This window comes from Apodemus sylvaticus, chromosome 5 (assembly GCF_947179515.1).
Source record: "Apodemus sylvaticus chromosome 5, mApoSyl1.1, whole genome shotgun sequence".
In the NCBI taxonomy this organism is placed as follows: domain Eukaryota; kingdom Metazoa; phylum Chordata; class Mammalia; order Rodentia; family Muridae; genus Apodemus; species Apodemus sylvaticus.
Window position 1 is genome coordinate 134,679,286 of NC_067476.1, and position 19,875 is coordinate 134,699,160.

The 19,875-nt window shown below is 40.0% G+C and overlaps 1 protein-coding gene across 1 annotated transcript in view; it reads right to left on the reverse strand.

The window, feature by feature from the left end:
• The window catches only part of LOC127686031 (zinc finger protein 431-like), a 252,177-nt gene that overhangs the window by 10,388 nt on the left and 221,914 nt on the right, over positions 1-19,875 (reverse strand). The window lies entirely within an intron of this gene.

Genomic DNA, 19,875 nt, shown 5'->3' on the forward strand with positions numbered 1-19,875 from the left:
AGGCAGACGCAGACTCCATAATAATGTTATTCAAACACCATCTATGGATTAAAGGAGCGACTAGAACCACACAGGACCTCACAGGCAGCCTTAGCTCTCTGGTTGCTGCTTACAACCCAGCTGCTGGCAAGACCCACCACAAGTGCACGCTTTGCTAAGCTGCTTGTTCCTCCCCTTTAGGAGAGATGACCCTGCACTTACCATGTCTGCAGTTTTGAGCTTGTCTGAGCTCCCCCACCGAACCCAGCAGACACACTCAGAACACAGCACCCAGGACAAATCATGCCTGATCAGTTACAGAGAGGAAATCTCAGCCTTGGGAACCAGAAGAACCTCCTCCTTTAATGACTGGCAGGGCGGTGTGGAGGTTCTGATTGGCTCATGTGTCTTGAGTGACATGAACACCACCCTTAGGGTTAGAGTGGACTGAAGAGAAACTACCCTGGTTCCAGCCTGAAACCAATCCTTTTCTAGATCTGCAGATTTACATCTCAGTAGCACTAGATGTAAAATGATGAACTAGAACAAAATGATAGAATGAGTCGCTCTCTATAATGTATGAAATGTATTTATTAGAATGGCTCTCAGGCTGTGGTTCAACTAATCCAAAACAGGCTTTCTACCAATGGAAAGTTGAAGAATCCAATAGTTGTTCAGACCATGTGGTTAGATGTCTTAGCTGGTCTTCAGCATATACCTGAATTTCAAACAGATAGTCTCTAATGCAGCAAAACAATAAAATAATATAAATAAAATGAACTCGCTATCTAGAGGTAGGACAAGCAGAAAACGTGAAAGATCTGCCATCTTCAATATCCTTTGTTTAGGTAGATTGCTATCCGAAGCTGTGGCCTAATTTAAAGTTGAATCTTTTCACCTCGAGAGATCCAGATTAAGATTTTTCTCAGGTCCAAAAACAAAATTAAGAAAAATCCCACAGAGTACCCAAATCTTTGGATTTTAGTTAATTCAAGATGTGGCCACAATAAATGCTAGGTCTTTCAGCTTTAGAAAACACCCTCTTTATCACAGGTGCTTTGTAGAAGAGTTTCTATGTAATCACAGTTTAAGCTTTATTATATACCTAGAAGTAGACTGATTGGACTCATTGCTGCCTTTAAATCTTTCCCAAGCTCTATTGCATACTAAGTATCCTGGCAAATATTACCCTGGTATTAGATTCTCCCAGTGTGATCTAGATTGACAAAGTGAATCTGCACTGGGTTTCCATTCTTAACTGTCACCAGGGTTTGCTTTCCTATCTGATAATTGCAGGGATCCTCTCAACAGAAGTTAGAACCTCAAGTGACCTCGAATGACTTGGACAGGAAACACTAGCAGTGCCAGTTTGCCAGTCCCATCTGTTCTTCTTTCTTGGTTCCTCTTGAGGTGGCAGAATGGGAAGAATGTCATTTGAGGGTAAGACTTGTTCTTGGGAGATATTTATGGCTACTGGTTAATAAGAAAACATTTCCTTATCTTTAGCCTAAGTCACTTTGTTACTGTAGCTGACCTGCTGGAGTTCTTTTGAGGCCAGAAACTACATTTCCTGTTGTTTAGCTCCTCATAATAAAGCAGCAGGTAATCATGTAAAGGATGAATTGCTAGAGCCCCTTTCTTCTTGTCTACATGCCACTTGCAGGTCAGGATAGGAAAGGTTGGGAGCAATAAACTTCTTTGAATCAGGAAAAAGAGTGACATCCACAGAAGAAAACACTTTTATAAAATCAAAACATAAATTCATATAAATTCATGTTTGCATATTCATACATCACCATTCAAATCAGTTGGGTTGAGCTACATACTTATCTCATAATTATATACTTACACACACATACATCCATACTTGCATTTGTATATGGAGCAAAAGACTAAGCACCAAGTACCAGTATAGAAGGAACACTAATTCTGGATGAAAATTAAGTTCCAAACTTTATTGCAAAGAGAAAGAAAAAGCTTCTCTTTTGTAACACTAACACAGCCTTATTATTAAGAAAAGACTTATTCCATCCCATGATAAAGAAGCCTGCCTGTTCTTTCTGCTCTCTTTGAAACTACTTCCATTTTCCTCTTTGCATCTACATTCTGCATTTTGTTCTCTTACTTTTTTTTACATTACCTTAATCTTTCTTTCTTTCTTTCTTTCTTTCTTTCTTTCTTTCTTTCTTTCTTTCTTTCTTTCTTTTTCTTTTTTCTTTTTTTTTTGGTAGTTTCGAGACAGGGTTTCTCTGTATAGCCCTGGCTATCCTGTAACTCACTCTGTAGACCAGGCTGGCCTCGAACTTAGAAATCTGCATGCCTCTGTCTCCAAGAGTGCTGGGATTACAGGCATGTGCCACCACCGCCCAGCTAGTTTTTTTTTATTATTATTATTACCAGGAAGGACTTAATAGCAGTGCTATTAGAAAATAAATTAATAATTTCTAATATAATTTTATCAATTTTAATTTTTTTTTTTTTTTTATTTTTCGAGACATGGTTTCTCTGTGTAGCCCTGGCTGTCCTGAAATTAACTCTGTGGACCAGGCTGGCCTTAAACTCAGAAATCTGCCTGCCTCTCTCTCCCAAGGGCTGGGATTATAGACATGTACCACCACTTCCTGCTAATTTTAACAATTCTTATTGGAGCATTATTAAAAATTAAGAGTTGGGCAGTGGTGGCACTTGCCTGTAATTCCAGCACATAGGAGGCAGAGGCAGGAAGATTTCTGAGTTCGAGGCCAGCATAGTCTATAGAGTGAGTTCCAGGACTACCAGGGCTATACAGAGAAACCCGGTTTCAAAAAACCAAAAAATAAAAAAAAAAAGAAAGAAAGAAAAAAAAGAAAATATGTACTTGTCTATATAGTATCACTACAACACAATACTTCTTCATTTATCTGCCGAAATCTGTTCAAAATGGTGGGCTAATACATAGTGATTGTTATACATATATTTAAGAATAAGAGGCAAAGCATGTTAATAACAGCAATCTTTCCTAAAATGCAATCTTCTTTTCCTTGCCCAGGAAAGCAAATCTGTCATTAACTTCATCATTCCATGACAGAACCAAGTCAAGATCACCTGCTAGTTTTTAACTTCTCTTTGACGACTCTGGCTATACCAGGGAAAGAAAACTTAGTGTAGTAGAAAATCACAGAGAGAGAAAGATAGAGAGAGAGAGGGAGAGAGAGAGAGAGAGAGAGAGTGAGAGAGAGAGACAGGGAGAGAGAGAGGGAAATCAAAAAAGTAATACCATGAAGAGGACACTGGAGAATTGGAACAACATGATAATTCTGTCATTTTAAGTGTTTAGAACCAATGCCTGTGTCCTTCCCCCAGCCTTGAGCAGGCTAAATAGATGTTAAGTTTTTGCCACAGTAGGATTTTAAGGACTCAGGTGGAGTCAATTTCCTTCAGGAGTAGACTGCCCACTGAGCTTGCTTTGCAACTCAAACAAAGCAACCCAATCCAGCAGAAACTAATGGTGGATTTGTGGACTCTCCCAGGATAAACTCAGTGCTGACTATTTAACTTTGAGCCTTTATCAGAGAACTTTATCCTGGCTTTGTCCTCCTACCCTCTCCCACCCCGGTCATTTTTCATTTCCAGCCTCCCTTTCAGGTAACCCAGTTTGACCAAAGCTGCTAGACAGTTACAATGGCATGCGATCATTTTCAAAAATGAATATTGCCAAGCATGATAGCATAGGTTATCATATCATCTCAGCACTTTGGGAGCAAATTGTATCTGTGAATTTGAAGCCACACTGGTCTATATATTCACTTCCATAACACAACACATCTCATCTAGACCTATTTTAAAAAACAATGAGAGAGAGAGAGAAAGAAAGAAAGAAAGAAAGAAAGAAAGAAAGAAAGAAAGAAAGAGAGAGAGAGAGAGAGAGAGAGAGAGAGGGAGGGAGGGAGGGAGGAAGGAAGGAAGGAAGGAAGGAAGGAAGGAAGGAAGGAGAGAAGGAAGGAAAGAAGGAAGGAAGGAAGGAAGGAAGGAAGGAAGGAAGGAAGGAAGGAAGGAAGGAAGGAGAGAAGGAAGGAAGGAAGAAGTATATGTTTGCACTGTCCAGAACCAGAGAGCAGTATCTACAATTATGTTATTACATAGGACAATCTTGCAGTTTCCTATAAATTGGGAGAGAAGTAAACTTCAGTACAAGAAGGGGAACTTTTTAGATAGATGCAAAAGAAATAGGTTTATTTTCCATAGCATTGTGATCAACCCTCAATCTGTCCCTCACAGTGAGCGACAAGAAGCCAACCCCAAATGGCAGTTTTAATGTTTTATAGGCAGAGGTCACATCAGCAAGGTTGCAGTTCAAACTTATTGGCTAAGCATATTGACCTTTAAATCTACTGGCTAGCAAGCATGACTTCCATTTGAACTCTACCTGGGACTTTCCAGAGGGTCAGGTGACTATCAGTACATTTTGAGAATATTTTATTCAAGGATCCTGTGGGTGGAAAATGGACCTTGGCCTAGCTTTGACTCAAGGCAGGAGGGGGAAGCTGTAAGGAGGGCATGGGACTGGGAAAAGCCCTTAGGGTACCCTAGTACCCTGAACAATGGAAAAAATTCACACTGTGTAAATCTCAACATTATAAAAGAAAAGCAAATCAGAAAAACAAGTTGACTTTCAACCTAGAACATGATTAGCGAAAATACCATAGTTAACAATATAGAAATTAATGAAAATTTATATTTGGCAATAATTAGAAACAGAAACAATAGTCAGCTGGCCTTTAAAAAATATAAGTTTGAGTTTTTTACTTTTGTATGAGACAGGGTTTCATTTAGAATATCAGCTGACCTTGATTCACTAACTAAACAATATTATATAATACATATTGAGTCTGTAATAAAGAATAGTATATATTTAATTCTATCCTTTTGGGCCACCATTGCTACCATAACAGTCTTCTCCAATAGAGTACTGAGGAATTACTTGACAACATTTGGGTTAGAAGTAAAGGAGAATGTTCTTAAAAGGGTTGTTTGTTCATGGACATATATATTGTTAATCTTGGGATGACTCCTAACTTTAAAATCCTGGGACAGTGCCGGGCATGGTGGCACACGCCTGTAATCTCAGCACTTGGGAGGCAGAGGCAGGCGAATTTCTGAGTTCGAGGCCAGCCTGGTCTACAGAGTAAGTGTCAGGACAGCCAGGACTACAGAGAGAAACCCTGTTGGAAACAAACAAAAAAAAAAAAAACAAAAACAAACAAACAAAAAAAAAACAAACAAAAGCATGGGACAGATCATAACTACTCTTGAGATAAAGTTTGAAAAATATTCCTCTTTGGTTTCTACAGCTGTAAAGGATGATTTTCTGGGTTCTGATCTTCCAAAGAACACCTCTGTATTTCTATTGTTATCATAAAATACACCATGGAGAAAGCAAACTATAATTGAAGACATCAAATCAGGCTTACAGTTCCAAAGAGTTATATTCAATAATTGCAGGATAAACACAAGCATCAGATAGAGCTGAGAGCTCATATTTTGAACTTCAGACAAGAGGTAGGGAGCAAAATGAGCATGGTCAGCAGATTTTTAAAGTCTGCAAATACACCCATGTTGTTAAGAGCACTGCTCAGCACTCTTTACTTCCTAGCACTCACATGGAAGCTCACCATGGACTGTAACTACACTTACATAAGAATCATAAATCAAAATAGTTGGGTATGAGCTGGTATCTGGAAGTGACTTGGATGGGTTCATAAATGAGAATTTTTCTGTCAATCATGATATATAGATTCAAATTTTAGTGATATTAAAAATATACTTTTTTTGTGAAGGATGAAGCCTGGGCTCTGAGGGGAATTCTAAGCGCAGGGGTGTCTGGGAGCAGCAACAAAAAAGGGCTGGCACTCAAATACTGGGTCCAAGTTGAAGGCTTATGCTCTGCTGGAGACAAGTTTCCAGCCTGCTTTTTCTTAGTAACTCTTTCTTTCTCTGTGATTTGTTTCTCTGGAGATCTCTCTCTATGACCTCCTGGAGATTCTTCCCCAAGAACTTCACCCTAGCTATTATAAAGGCTTTTATTTGACATACCCAAGCAATTATTTACTCCAAAGTCCCTTTTCATTGTCTTAAGAATCAGCACCCCTTGAGCCCAGGCCCTTCATACTTAGGATATGGTAGGCAGACATTTTCTTTTAACATTACAAAACATTCAGGGATCAATGCTTCTGTTAGCACAGATGCTAAACTAGCTGGCTGGGAACCAGTCCTGAAATTAGCATTTCTATCACATCTGGGCCTAACCTTGCTCTGTCCAGGTCCACTCAAGAATTTGTCTGCCTTTGTAAGCATAAACAACAGCAACAACAACAACAACAACAACAACAACAACAAATTTAATTGGGAGGAATATCCTGTGATTACCACTTCCTAATCTCTTTATAGCTTACCTCCTTCCTTACAATCTTTCTAACTAGTTGGCTCTCATCACACCCACTTTTTTTCTATTAGATTTGGAAAGTTTCTCATAATTCATATTGCATCCTTAATTTTTGAGAAACAAAACATTTCTGAACCCATGTTTTAGACATCTTTTCCACAGCCTTAGGTGCTGTTCTGAAGGTCCTATCATCATTTGCTGAGGCATTAGCCACACTTTTGCCTCCTGGACTAGTGCTGTCTGTGCAGGATTGTCCTGGAGTCATTAACATTAACAAGTGAAAGCCCAGGGGTGGTGGCTCCAAATAAAGAAGAAGAAGAAGACGAAGAAGAAGAAGAAGAAGAAGAAGAAGAAGAAGAAGAAGAAGAAGAAGAAGAAGAAGAAGAAGAAGAAGAAGAAGAAGAAGAAGAAGAAGAAGAAGAAGAGGAAGAAAAAGAAGAAGAGGAGGAGGAGGAGCAGGAGGAGGAGGAGAAGAGGAGGAGGAGGAGGAGGAGGAGGAGGAGGAGAAGAAGAAGAAGAAGAAGAAGAAGAAGAAGAAGAAGAAGAAGAAGAAGAAGAAGAAGAAGAAGAAGAAGAAGTAGTTAGACTCTAGAGAACCAAATAACCCTTTTAAAAAAATGGGTTACTGAGCTAAACAAAGAAATTTCACCTGAGGAATAGCGAATGTTTTTGTGTGTTTAACCATGATTCCCGTTCCCTTTTCATTGGTTTCAAATGTTAAAAATCAAATTCCAAGCAAATGTTCTGTTCAATTTTTTGTTTTGAGAAGGGGTTCTTTTTGTTGGTTGTTGGTTTTTTGTTTGTTTGTTTTGTTTTGTTTCTGCTAATGTTCTATTACTTGCTTTAACAATTTCCTCTTTTTTTGTTTTTTGTTTTTTGTTTTCTGTTTTTCGAGACAGTGCTTGTCTGGGTAGCCCTGGCTGTCCTGGAACTCACTCTGTAGACCAGGCTGGCCTCGAACTGAGAAATCTGCTTGCCTCTGCCTCCCAAGTGCTGGGATTAAAGGAGTGCACCACCACCGCCCAGCTGGAGTCTAACTTCTTGAGTTCTTTGCATATATTGGATATTAGCCCTCTGTCAGATGTAGGGTTGGTAACAATCTTTTCTCAATTTGTTTGTTGCTATTTTGTCCTATTGACAGTGTCCTTTGCCTTACAGAAATTTTGTAATTTTATGAGGTCCCATTTGTTAATTCTTGATCTTAGAACATAGGCTATGGGTGTCCTGTTCAGGTAAATTTCCCCTGTTCCCAAATTATTTTCACCTGAGGAATATTAAATGGCAGAGAAGCACCTACAGAAATGTTCAACATCCTTAGTCATCAAGGAAATGGAAATCAAAACAACCCTGAGATTTCACCTCACTCCAGTGAGAATGGCTAAGATTAAAAACTCAGAAGACAGCAGGTGCTGGTGAGGATGTGGAGAAAGAGAAACACTCCTCCACTGCTAGTGGGATTGCAAGCTGAAACAACCACTCTGGAAATCAGTTTGTCAGTTTCTCAGAAAACTGAGCATACTACTACTGCAGGACCCTGTTATACCACTCATGGGCATATACCCAGTGGATTCTCCAGCATGCAATAAGGACACATGCTCTGCCATGTCCATAGCAGCCCTATTTATAATAGCCAGAAGCTAGAAAGAACCCACATGTCCCTCAACAGAGGAATGGATACAGAAAATGAAGTATATGTACACAATGGAGCATTTAAAAACAATGAATTCATGAAATTCTTAGACAAATGGATGGAACTGGAAAATATCCTGAGTGAGGTAACCCAATTACAACAGAACACACATGGCATGCACTCACTGATGAGTGAGTATTAGCCCAGAAGCTTGGAATACCCAAGACATATTTCACATATCAAATGATGCCCAAGAAAGAGGAAGAACAAAGTATGGATACTCTGATCCTTTGTTAAATGGGGAACAAAATACCCACAGAAGGAGATACAGAGACAAAGGGTGGAGCAGAGTCTGAGGGAAAGAAAATCCAGAGACTACCACACCCAGGGATCCATCCCATATGCAGTTATAAAACCCAGACAATATTATGAATGCCCGCAAGTGCTTGCTGACTGAAGCCGGATATAGCTGTCACCTGGGAGGCTCTGCTAGTGCATAAGAAATACAGAGAGGGACACTCAACCAGTCATTGAACTGAGCACAAGATCCGCAATGGAGGAGCTAGAGAAAGGACCAAAGAGCTGAAGGGATTTGCAGTGTCATAGGAGGAACAACAATATGAGCCACCCAGTATTACCAGAATTCCAAGGGACAAAAAACCAAAGAGTACTCATGGAGTTACCCATGGCACTAGATACACAGGCAGCAGAGGATAGCCTTGCTAGACACCAAAGGGAGAAGAGGCTCTTGGTCCTGGAAAGACTTGAAGCCATACTTTAGAGGAATACCAGGACAGAGAAGCAGGAGAGGGTTGATTGGGGAAGGGGAGATGGCTTATGGGATTTTCCATGGAGGGAGGAACCAGGAAAGGGAACATTTGAAATGTAACTTAAGAATATATCTAATAATAATTAAAAAAACTCACAAAACAAACCAATTGCATTAACTCAGATGATATATTGCCCTATACAGGTGAGCATGTGTTACTTCATTGAGGCCTCAGTCTGAAGAAAAATATCAGAAAGGATAATGCCACCAAGACCTACAGGTCTTGGATTTGCATTTCCCTAATGAATAACGATGTTAAACATTTCTTAAGGTGCTTCTTAGCCATCTGAAATTCTTCAGTTGAAAATTCTTCGTTTACCTCTGTACACCATTTTAATAGGGTTATTTGGTTCCCTGGAGTCTGACTTCTTGAGTTCTTTGTATATGTTGGATATTAGCCCTCTGTTGAACGTAGGGTTGGTGGAGATACTTTCCCAATCTGTTGGTTGCCGATTTGTCCTTTTGACAGTGCCCTTTGCCTTACAACACCTTTTTTAATTTTATGAGGTCCCATTTGTCAATTCCCTTTTTTTCCCAAGAGGAGCCTGAATTTATTTTATTTTTTTATTTATTGATATATTTTTTTATTTACATTTCAAATAATTTCCCCTTTTCTGGGTCCCCACTCCCTGCAAGTCCCATAAGCCCCCTTCTTTCCCCCTGTTCCTCCATCTACCCCTTCCCGCTTCCCTGTTCTGGAATTCCCCTATACTCTTGCACTGAGTCTTTCCAGAACCAGGGGCCACGCCTCCATTATTTTAGGACATCATTTAATCTGTGGATTATGTGTTGGGTATTCAAAGTTTCTAGGCTAATATCCACTTATCAGTGAGTGCATACCATGATTGATCTTTTGAGACTGGGTTACCTCACTTAGTATGATGTTCTCTAGCTCCATCCATTTGTCTAAGAATTTCATGAATTCCTTGTTTCTAATGGCTGAATAGTACTCCATTGTGTAAATATACCACATTATTTGTATCCATTCCTCCGTTGAAGGACACCTGGGTTCTTTCCAGCTTCTAGCTACTACAAATAGGGCTGCTATTAACATAGTAGAGCATATGTCCTTATTGCATGCTGAAGAATCCTCTGGATAAATGCCCAGGGGTGGTATGACAGGGTCCTCAGGAAGTGTCATGCCCAGTTTTCTGAGGAACCGCCAGACTGATTTCCAAAGTACTTGCACCATCTTGCAATCCCACCAGCAGTGGAGGAGTGTTCCTCTTTCTCCACATCCACCCCAACACCTGCTGTTGCCCAGAGAGCTGCTGAAGGAGAGAAGCCCAGTGGCCATTTGTCAATTCTTGATCTTAGAGCATAAGCTACTGGTGTTCTGTTCAGGAACTTTGCCCCTGTGCCCATGTCCTCAAGGGTCTTCCCCAGTTTCTTTTCTATTAGTTTCAGTGTGTCAGGTTTGATGTGAAGGTCCTTGATCCACCTGGAGTTGAGCTTAGTACAAGGAGATAAGAATGGATCAATTCACATTCTTCTGCATTCTGACCTCCAATTGAACCAGCACCATTTGTTGAAAAGGGTATTTTATTTCCACTGGGTGTTTTCAGCTCCTTTGTCAATGATCAAGTGACCATAGGTGTGTGGGTTCATTTCTGGGTCTTCAATCCTTTTCCATTGGTCCACTTGCCTGTCACTGTGCCAATACCATGCAGTTTTTATCACTATTGCTCTGTAGTAATGTTTGAGGTCTGGGATACTAATTCCCCCAGAATTTCTTTTACTGTTGAGAATAGGTTTAGGTATCCTGGATTTTTTTGTTATTCCAGATGAATTTGAGAATTGTTCTTTCTAACTCTATGAAGAACTGGGTTGGGATTTTGATGGGGATTGTGTTGAATCTGTAGATCACTTTTGGCAAGATGGCCTTTTTTAACTATATTAATCCTGCCAGTTAATGAGCATGGAAGATTTTTCCATTTTTTGAGGTCTTCTTCAATTTCTTTCTTCAGAGACCTGAAGTTCTTGTTATATAGATCTTTCACTTGTTTGGTTAGAGTCACACCAAGATACTTTATGTTGTTTGTGGCTATTGTGAAGGGTGTCCTTTCCCTAATTTCTTTCTGAGTCTTCTAATACTTTGAGAATAGGAAGGCTACTGGTTTGCTTGAGTTGATTTTATAACCAGCCACTTTGCTGAAATTGTTTATCAGCTATAGAAATTCTCTGGTAGAGTTTTTTGGGTCACTTAATTATACTATCATGTCATCTGCAAATAGTGATAGTTTGAGTTCTCCCTTTCCAAGTTGTATCCCTTTCACCTCCTTATGTTGTCTAATTGCTCTAGCTAGGAATTCAAGAACTATATTGAAAAGATATGGAGAGAGGGGGCAGGCTTGTCTAGTCCCTAATTTTAGTGGGATTGCTTCAAGTTTCTCTCCATTTAGTTTGATGTTGGCTACTAGTTTGCTGTATATTGCTTTTACTATGTTTAGATATGGGCCTTGAATTCCTGTTCTTTCCAAGACTTTTAGCATGAAAGGATGCTTAATTTTGTCAAATGCTTTTTCAGCATCTCATGAAATTACATTTTGTTTTTTTTTTCTTTGAGTTTGTTTATGTACTGGATAGGACTGATGGATTTCCATATATTGAACCATACCTGCATCCCTGGGATGAAGCCAACTTGATCATGATGGATGATCATTTTGATGAGTTCTTGGATTCGGTGGGCATGAATTTTTTTTGAGAATTTTTACATTGATATTCATAACGGAAATTGGACTGACGGTCTCTTTCTTTGTTGGATCTTTGTGTTGTTTTCATATCAGTGTAATTGTGGCTTCGTAGAAGGAGTTGGGTAGTGTTCCTTCTGTTTCTATTTTGAGGAATAGTTTGAAGAGTATTGATGGTAAGTCTTCTTTGAAGGGCTGATAGAATTCTGCACTAAAACCACCTGGTCCTGTGCTTTTTTTGGTTGGAAGTCTTTCTATGACCCCTTCTATTTTTTAGGGGTTATGGGACTATTTAGATGATCTATTTGATGCTATTTTAATTTTGATGTTTAGTATTTATCTAAGAAATTGTCCATTTCCTCCAGATTCTCCACTTGTGTTGAGCACAGGCTTTTGTAGTAGGATCTGATAATTTTTTGAATTTCCTGTTTCTGTTGTTATATTTTGCTTTTCATTTCTAGTTTTGTTACTTTGGATACTTTGTCTGTGACCTGTAGTCCGTTTAAGGGTTTATCTATCTTGTTGATTTTTTTCAAAGAATCCGCTCTTGGTTTTGTTGATTCTTTGTATGGTTCTCTTACTTTCTACTTGATTGATTTCAGCCCTGACTTTGATGGTTTCCTGTCTTCATCTCCTCCTCTGTGAATTAGCTTCTTTTTTTTCCAGGGCTTTCAGTTGTGCCATTAAGCTTCTAGTGTATGCTCTCTCCATTTCCTTTTTGGAGGCACTCAGGGCTATGAGTTTCCCTCCTCACACTGCTTTCATTGTGTCCCAAAGATTTGGGTACGCTGTGTGTTCATTTTCGTTAAATTCTAAAAAGTCTTTGATTTCTTTATTTCTTCCTTGACCAAGGTATCATTGAGTAGAGTATTGTTCAGTTTCCATGTCTATGTGGGCTTTCTGTTGTTTTTGTTGCTATTAAAGACCACTTTTACTCCATAGTGATCTAATAGGAGGCACGGGATTATTGCGATCTTCTTATATTTGTTGAGGTCTGTCTTGTGACCAATTAAATGATTAATTTTGGAGAAGGTACCATGAAGTGCTGAGAAAAAGGTATATTCTTTTGCTTTGGGATGAAATGTTATATAAGTATATATGTGTGTTTATGTGTGTGTATATATATATATATATATATATATATCTGTTAAATCCACTTGGTACAAAGCTTCAATTAGTTTCACTGTGTCCCTGCTTAGTTTCTGCTTCCCTGATTGGTCCATTGAAGAGACTGGGGTGTTGAAGTCACCCACAATTATTGTGTTAGGTGTAATGTGTGCTTTGTGCTTTAGTAAAGTTCTTTTATGAATGAAGATGCCCTTGCATTTGGAGCATAGATATTCAGAATTAAGAGTTCTTCTTGGTGGATTTTTCCTTTGACCAGCAAGAAGTGTCCCTCAGTGTCTCTTTTGATGACTTTAGGTTGAAAGTGAATTTTATCTGATATTAGAATGGCTACACCAGCTTGTTTCCTTAGACCATTTGCTTATAGAATTGTCTTCCAGCCTTTTACTCAAAGGTAGTTTTTCTTTGACATAGAGGTGTGTTTCCTGTATGCAGCAAAATGTAAGGTCCTGTTTAGGTATCCAATCTGTTAGTCTATGTCTTTTTATTGGGATATTGAGTCCATTGATGTTAAGAGATATTAAGGAATAGTGATTATTGCTTCCTGTCATTTTTGATGTTAATTTTATATTTCAGTGGTCATCTTCCTTTGGGTTTGATGAAAGAAGGTTACTATCTTGCTTTTTCCAGGGTATACTCTCCCTCCTTGTATCGGTGTTTTCCACCTATTATCTTTTGTAGGGCTGGATTTGTGGAAAGATACTGTGTAAATTTGGTTTTGTCATGGATTATCTTGGTTTCTCCATCTATAGTGATTGAGAGTTTTGCTGGGTATAGTAGTTTTGGCTGGCTTTTGTGTTCTCTTAGAGTCTGCATGAGATCTGCCCAGGATCTTCTAGCTTTCATGATCTCTGGTGAGAAGTCTGGTGTAATTCTCATAGGACATCCTTTATATGTTACTTGGCCTTTTTCTCTTACTGCCTTTAATATTCTTTCATTGTTTAGGACATTTGGGGTTAGTATTATTATATAACAGGAGGTATTTCTATTCTGGTCCAGTCTGTTTGGAGTTCTGTAGGCTTCTTGTATATTCATGGGCATCTCTCTCTTTAGGTTAGGAAAGTTTTCTTCCATAATTTTGTTGAAGATATTTGCTGGCCCTTTAAGTTGTAAATCTTCACTCTCATCTATACCTATAATCCTTATGTTTGGTCTTCTCATTGTGTCCTGGATTTCCTAGATGTTTTGGGTTAAAAGCTTTTTGCATTTTTCATTGTCTTTGACTGTTGAGTCCATGGTTTCTATGCTATCTTTTGCATCTGAGATTCTTTCTTCTATATCTTGTGTTCTGTTGTTGATATTTGTATCTATGGCCCCTGATTTCTTCCCAAGGTTTTCTGTCTCAGACGTTTTCTCCCTTTGTGAGTTCTTAGTTGGTTCTACTTCTGTTTTTAGATTCTGGATGGGTTTGCTCTGCTCCTTCACTTCCTTGTTGGTGTTTTTCTGTAATTCTTTAAGAGATTTTTGTGTTTCCTCTTTCATGACTTCTGCCCATTGACCAAAGTTTTCCTGTATTTCTTTAAGTAGTTTTTGCATTTCCTCCTTATTTGTTTCGATCTTTTGACCATATTCTCCTGAATTTCTTTTAATGAATTTTGTGTTTTCCTTGTAAGGGCTTCAAACGTTTGATACATTTTCTCCCAAATTTCTGTAAGAGATTTATTTATGTCCTTCATGTGTTCCTCTAACAGCATCCTGACCAGTGTTTTTAAATCCAAATCTTGTTTTTCTGGTGTGTTGGGGTATGCAGAACCTGCTGTTGTTGGAGAATTGGGTTTAGATGCTGCCATATTGCCTTGAGTTCTGTTAGTAATGTTCCTACCTTTGCTTTTTGCCATCTAGTTCTCACTGGTGTTAGGTGGTCGTGTTGTTACTGGCTGGTGCTTTAACTTCCTGTGAACCTGTAAGGCTATTTCTGCAACACTGGATGGGTGGGTTTCCCCTAGCACAGTTTGCTGCCCTCCTCTTGTGTGCTGTTGGAGCCCTGCTGTGTTTTGCCTCAAGCAATGTTATACTTGGATTGTCTCAGTGAACCTGGTTCTCCCTGTCTACTAAGGCAGTGAAGAAGGAAGCAGGGAGTCACCCCTTGTGTTGATCCCCACATAAGGCATAGGCCCCATGACAGGCTAGCACACAGACAAACTGCCTATCTGCCCAGGTCCTGGGTACAGGCAGACACCTGGCAGTTTGCGCTCCCAGAGATCTCAAACTTGGGATCTCTCAGTACATGGTGCTGCCTACCTGCTCCCTCAGGTAGGGAAGTTGGCAGCAGGGAGTCACTCCCCGTGCTGATATCCATGTAGGGCACAGGCCCTATGACAGGCTGGCGCACAGATGAACTGCCATCTGGCCAGGTCCTGGGCACAGGCAGACCCCTGGAGGTTTGCGCTCCCAGAGATCTTAAGCTTAGGATATCTCAGTACCTGGTGCAGTCTTCCTGCTCCCTCAGGCAGTAAAAATGGAGACAAGGAGTTACTCCCTGTGCTGATCCCCATGTAGGGCACAGGCCCCATGACAGGCAGTCATACAGATGAACCAAGAGGTCTTAAATTCCCATTCAGTGCTCTTAAACCTTGTGTCATCTCTCTAGCCTGAACAAGGAAATTCTTTTTGCTTGTTTGTTTGTTTTTTTGTTTTTGTTTTCCGGAGACCAAAGACATTGTTATAAAGAAAACATTTAATTTGGGTTGGCTTACCGTTTCAGATGTTCAGTCCATTATCATCAAAGCAGGAAGCATGGTAGTGTCTAGGTTGGCATATTACTTGAAAAGGAAGTGACTTATTCATATGGATTGAGGGGAGCCAGAAAAAGTGTCTCCTCTTCAGCAGTAAGGCAGGAAGAGTGCCTCTTCTGCAGTTAGTGGAGCTTGAACATAGAACCTTAAAGGCTACCTCACAGTGACACACATCTTCCAAAAAGGCAACACCTTTCTCAAGAATACAACTCCACATACACCCTGTGGACCCTAGCATTCAAACACATGACTATATGGAGCTAAAACCTATTCAAACCACTGGAAGTACAAATACACTTAGTCTCGCAGAACACATGCTGTTCCTCTTCCCAGGGATAGGGTCTTTAGTCTCATATTTTATTTCCAACTCATGTTCAAAGAAACCCTCCATTGCCTTATAGCTGGGAAGTCCAGTAGGCAAAATTTGATAAAATTCAAACAGTGACAACAATTAAAGCAAAAAGACTCCATGAATTTGAAAACAATAAGGGGTCTCTATTCGAGAGAAGTGAGAGGAGATGAAAATGATATAATGATAATCTCAAAAAATATTTAAACATTGAAACAGGCTTTATGACCCCATGGACTCCAGTGATGTGAGACGTGTATTAGAGCACACCAAGGTTTACTCACACTTTTTCTCTCAGGCTGCACAGTTTCAGCAAGGAAAAAGAACAATTCTGTTCAACATGGACACATTAGTTTGTCTACAACTCTGTTTTGCTTGAACTACAGAAATTTAATTTCACAATAACTTCAGTTCTTTATTTTGATTCTTGATTGCTCCATTCTAAGAACCCTAGGAAACAGCCATAAGAACATTGATCTATCAGCTATATTTGCTCACCTGAGTAATCCAAACTGCTGTCAGTGTATGAAAGCTTTCAACCTTCTTCCTGAGCTCCCTTTCTGTGCTGGAACACATTTGCTTCAATGTTGGTCAGTTATTTCGATTTCTGCATGTGCTCCTCTTCAGTTTTTTGGTTTTTTTTTTTATTTTTATTTATTTATTTTGGATTTGGTGTTTCCGAGACAGGGTTTCTCTGTGTAGCCCTGGCCATCCTGGAACTAACTTTGTTAACCAGGTTGGCCTTGAACTCAGAAATCTGCTTGCCTCTGCCTCCCAGAGTGCTGGAATTACAGGGTTGTGCCACCACTGCCCAGCACTCCTCTTCAGTTTTAATTCCACAATAAATTTCAGACAGGTTGAAGGACTCTCATTCACTGGACTCTTGTACTTTTCACTTCCTTTTCTCTCAGTCAAGACTCACCTTAGAAAAATGCTTAGCTATATAGGCTTTGAAAAGGAGCGGGACTTTACATAGCCGAGGGAAAACCATTAATAAGATACTGAGTGAATTTGCCCCTATATACAAGGTTAGCTGGTGAGACCTGTAACTAATTGCAAGCTGCAACAATCAGTAAATATCCTATTTCACACCACTGAGCTGACATATTAGGGTCAACCAGAATTGCACACATCTTCATAAAAGAGTTCCCTAATAGGAAATTCCATGTAGTTTGGGTCATATGAAGCTCGCTAAATTATACATCTCCCCGTCTGGTATACCTTCATTTATGTCATGACATAATACAAGCTTAGAAATTATTAAATTTCTACTGTATCCCAACTGTATCCTTCTTTATAATAATGACCCAGAAAGCAGAATGACTTAAACTTCAGTCTGTGATCTAGATATTATCTACCTCATTTTTTCATCAGTGTACCTAACATATTATCCATCTATATGTGGTCAAAATAATGACAGCATGCCAATTTAATCTTTTCCAATATCAAAATAAGACTTCTTAAATATAGAGATTGGATACATTTTTTAATATTATATGGTATTTCCTTATAGAACATAACAGTTTTCTTCTGATTCAGTTCGCCAAAATGAACTAAAGCATTACAATGAGTATAAAAACATCGTTAGATATATATGTTTTATTCATCTGTCTGTCTATATATCTATCTACCTCCCTATCTATCTATGTATCTATGTATCTATGTATCTATCTATCTATCTATCTATCTATAAGTGCAGAGAATTTAAGAATTGTTACTAATGAAATTATTTTTTCTTGTTGAACTTAAATGGTGTCTGGTCTGTTTGTTTGTTTATTCACCTTACATCCTGACCACAACCCCACTTTCTCCTTGCAGTACATCTTACATCTCCTTCCCACTTTCCACAGTGATGTGCCCGCATAGGTACGAATCCACTTTGGCACATAAATTTGCCGCAGGACTAGATGTAACCTTGGCAGGAAACACCAGGCAGCACAACTATCAGAAAGTAACCTAAGGCCAAGCAAGTGTGTGAGACACAGATTCTGCTGCAGTTGTTAGGAGACCCTCATGAAGAACAAGCTGCACGTGCATGGCATATGTGCAAGGGCAAGGGTGTGGGCAATGCGTGCTCTTTACATTGTGGTTTAATCTCTGTCACCCTCTAAGGGCCAAGGAGAGTTGACTCTTGGGTCATCTTCTGGTGATATTGACCATTCTGGCTCTTTAATCCTTCTCCCAAGTTCCCACAAGACACCCCAGCTCTGTCTAGCTTTTCACTGTGTCCCTATGTATCTGCTTCCAGCAGATGGTTGGTGAATGCCAGTTGGATCTGCTAAAGGAAACAAAACAAAGATCATAAGTTTGAGGTCATCCTGGACACATATTTTTAAATTAGTCTCTGGTAGCTTGAACAGACCTTAGGAAAAGAAAGACATATTTTAAAGCCAGTGATAATACAAAACTTTTAAAGTGTTTTGGTGATCCCAAGTATAAAACAAACATCTTTGCAGCCAATCATAGAAAACGCAAGGGGGGGGTTGGAGCAGAGACTGAAGTAAAGGTCAATCAATAATTAGCCCAAATTGACTTGCAATGCACAGGCGAGGGCAAATCCCTGATACTATTAATGAGTGTTAGGTGTACAATGTAGCATGTCTCCTGAGAGTCTCTACCCAGTAACCAACTCAGAGGGATCCAGATGCCCACAGCCAAACAGTGGAGGGAACTTGGAGACTCCTATGGAAGGATTGAGGGAACGATTATGGGCCTGAAAGGAGATAGAAGTCTACATGAAGATGAGCTGTACCAACAAACCTGGACACTTGGGGCTCTTCTAGATTGAACCACCAACAAAAGAGCATACACAGGCTGGACCTAGGCCTCCATGAACAAACGTAGGAGGTGTTCAGCTTGGTCTTCATGTTGGTCTCAAACAACTGTGGCAGGGGTAATCCTAAAGCTATCACCTGTTTGTAGATTGTGGTCTGGTAGCTGAGCTGCCTTGTCTAGTCTTACAGAGACCTGAAGTGCGAGTGTGGGGGATACTCATAGGGGCCAACAGACACTCAGAGAAGAAATAAATGTGGGGATAGGGTAAGGATTGGGGAGGGTGATGACCAGGAAGGGCGGGGGGGGGGGCAGTGAGTAGAACATATACTGAATAAATGAAGAAAAATATCTGGTCTATAAAGGGGATTGGATCTAATGCTTTGATTTAATGAGGAATCTGTGTCCAAATGCTGAAGGTCTTTATCACCATTTGGTTTTTGACCCATCAATAAAGATGCCAACAGCCAATGACTGGGCACGGGGTTGGACATTTAGAGCTGTACATTAGGACAGAGAGATTTGCCATGACCCAGGAGGACAGAGATGGGCAGACTTAGAAGTCTGCAGGGGATCATCCAAAATGTAGGTGGAAAGTAAAAGTGGAGCATTGAGGGGCATTCCAAAAGCATCTTGGGCAGCAAGAACAATTGGCTTCATTGAAAATGAACGGGCAACTAAGCTGAAGACAGATTTAGAGGTGTTCAGTCCCAGAGGGAAAATGTCGCGACCACCCTCGCCAGCAAGGAAGGACGCAACACTGAGGATCTTCTTCAGTTTATTCAGACCTTTACAGAATTGTAGCTAATGCCCGAAGACACTGGGGAGAGCTGGGGTGGCCCCTATATACTAACCCCAAACCAATCAATCCTTTGCCACATGGGTAGTTTGGATAGGTCATTGTTATGCGGAAGGCCCGAAACTCAGCAAGCTACTCCAAATAAGGAGCTATTTTTCTCTGGGTGCTCTCGCCATAGGGAAGGCAGAAGGAGGAAGTCAGTACCATCTTTAGGGTGCAGCATGTCACGGCTCCCACAAGAAAAAAATTCTAGCCATGGGAGTCATCGCCATGACCAGGCACTGAGCAAAATGACAAGTTAAAACGGGCTATTGTTTGTTTGTCATTCATCCCGTGGATCCATAGTCATCAGAGAAATGCAAATAAAAAGGATGCTGATAGCCTGTCTGTGGTGGTGCACGCCTTTAATCCCAGCACTCTGGGAGGCAGAGGCAGGTGGATTTCTGAGTTTGAGGCCAGCCTGGTCTACAGAGTGAGTTCCAGAACAGCCAGGGCTACACAGAGAAACCCTGTCTTGAAAATAAATAAATACATAAATAAATAAAA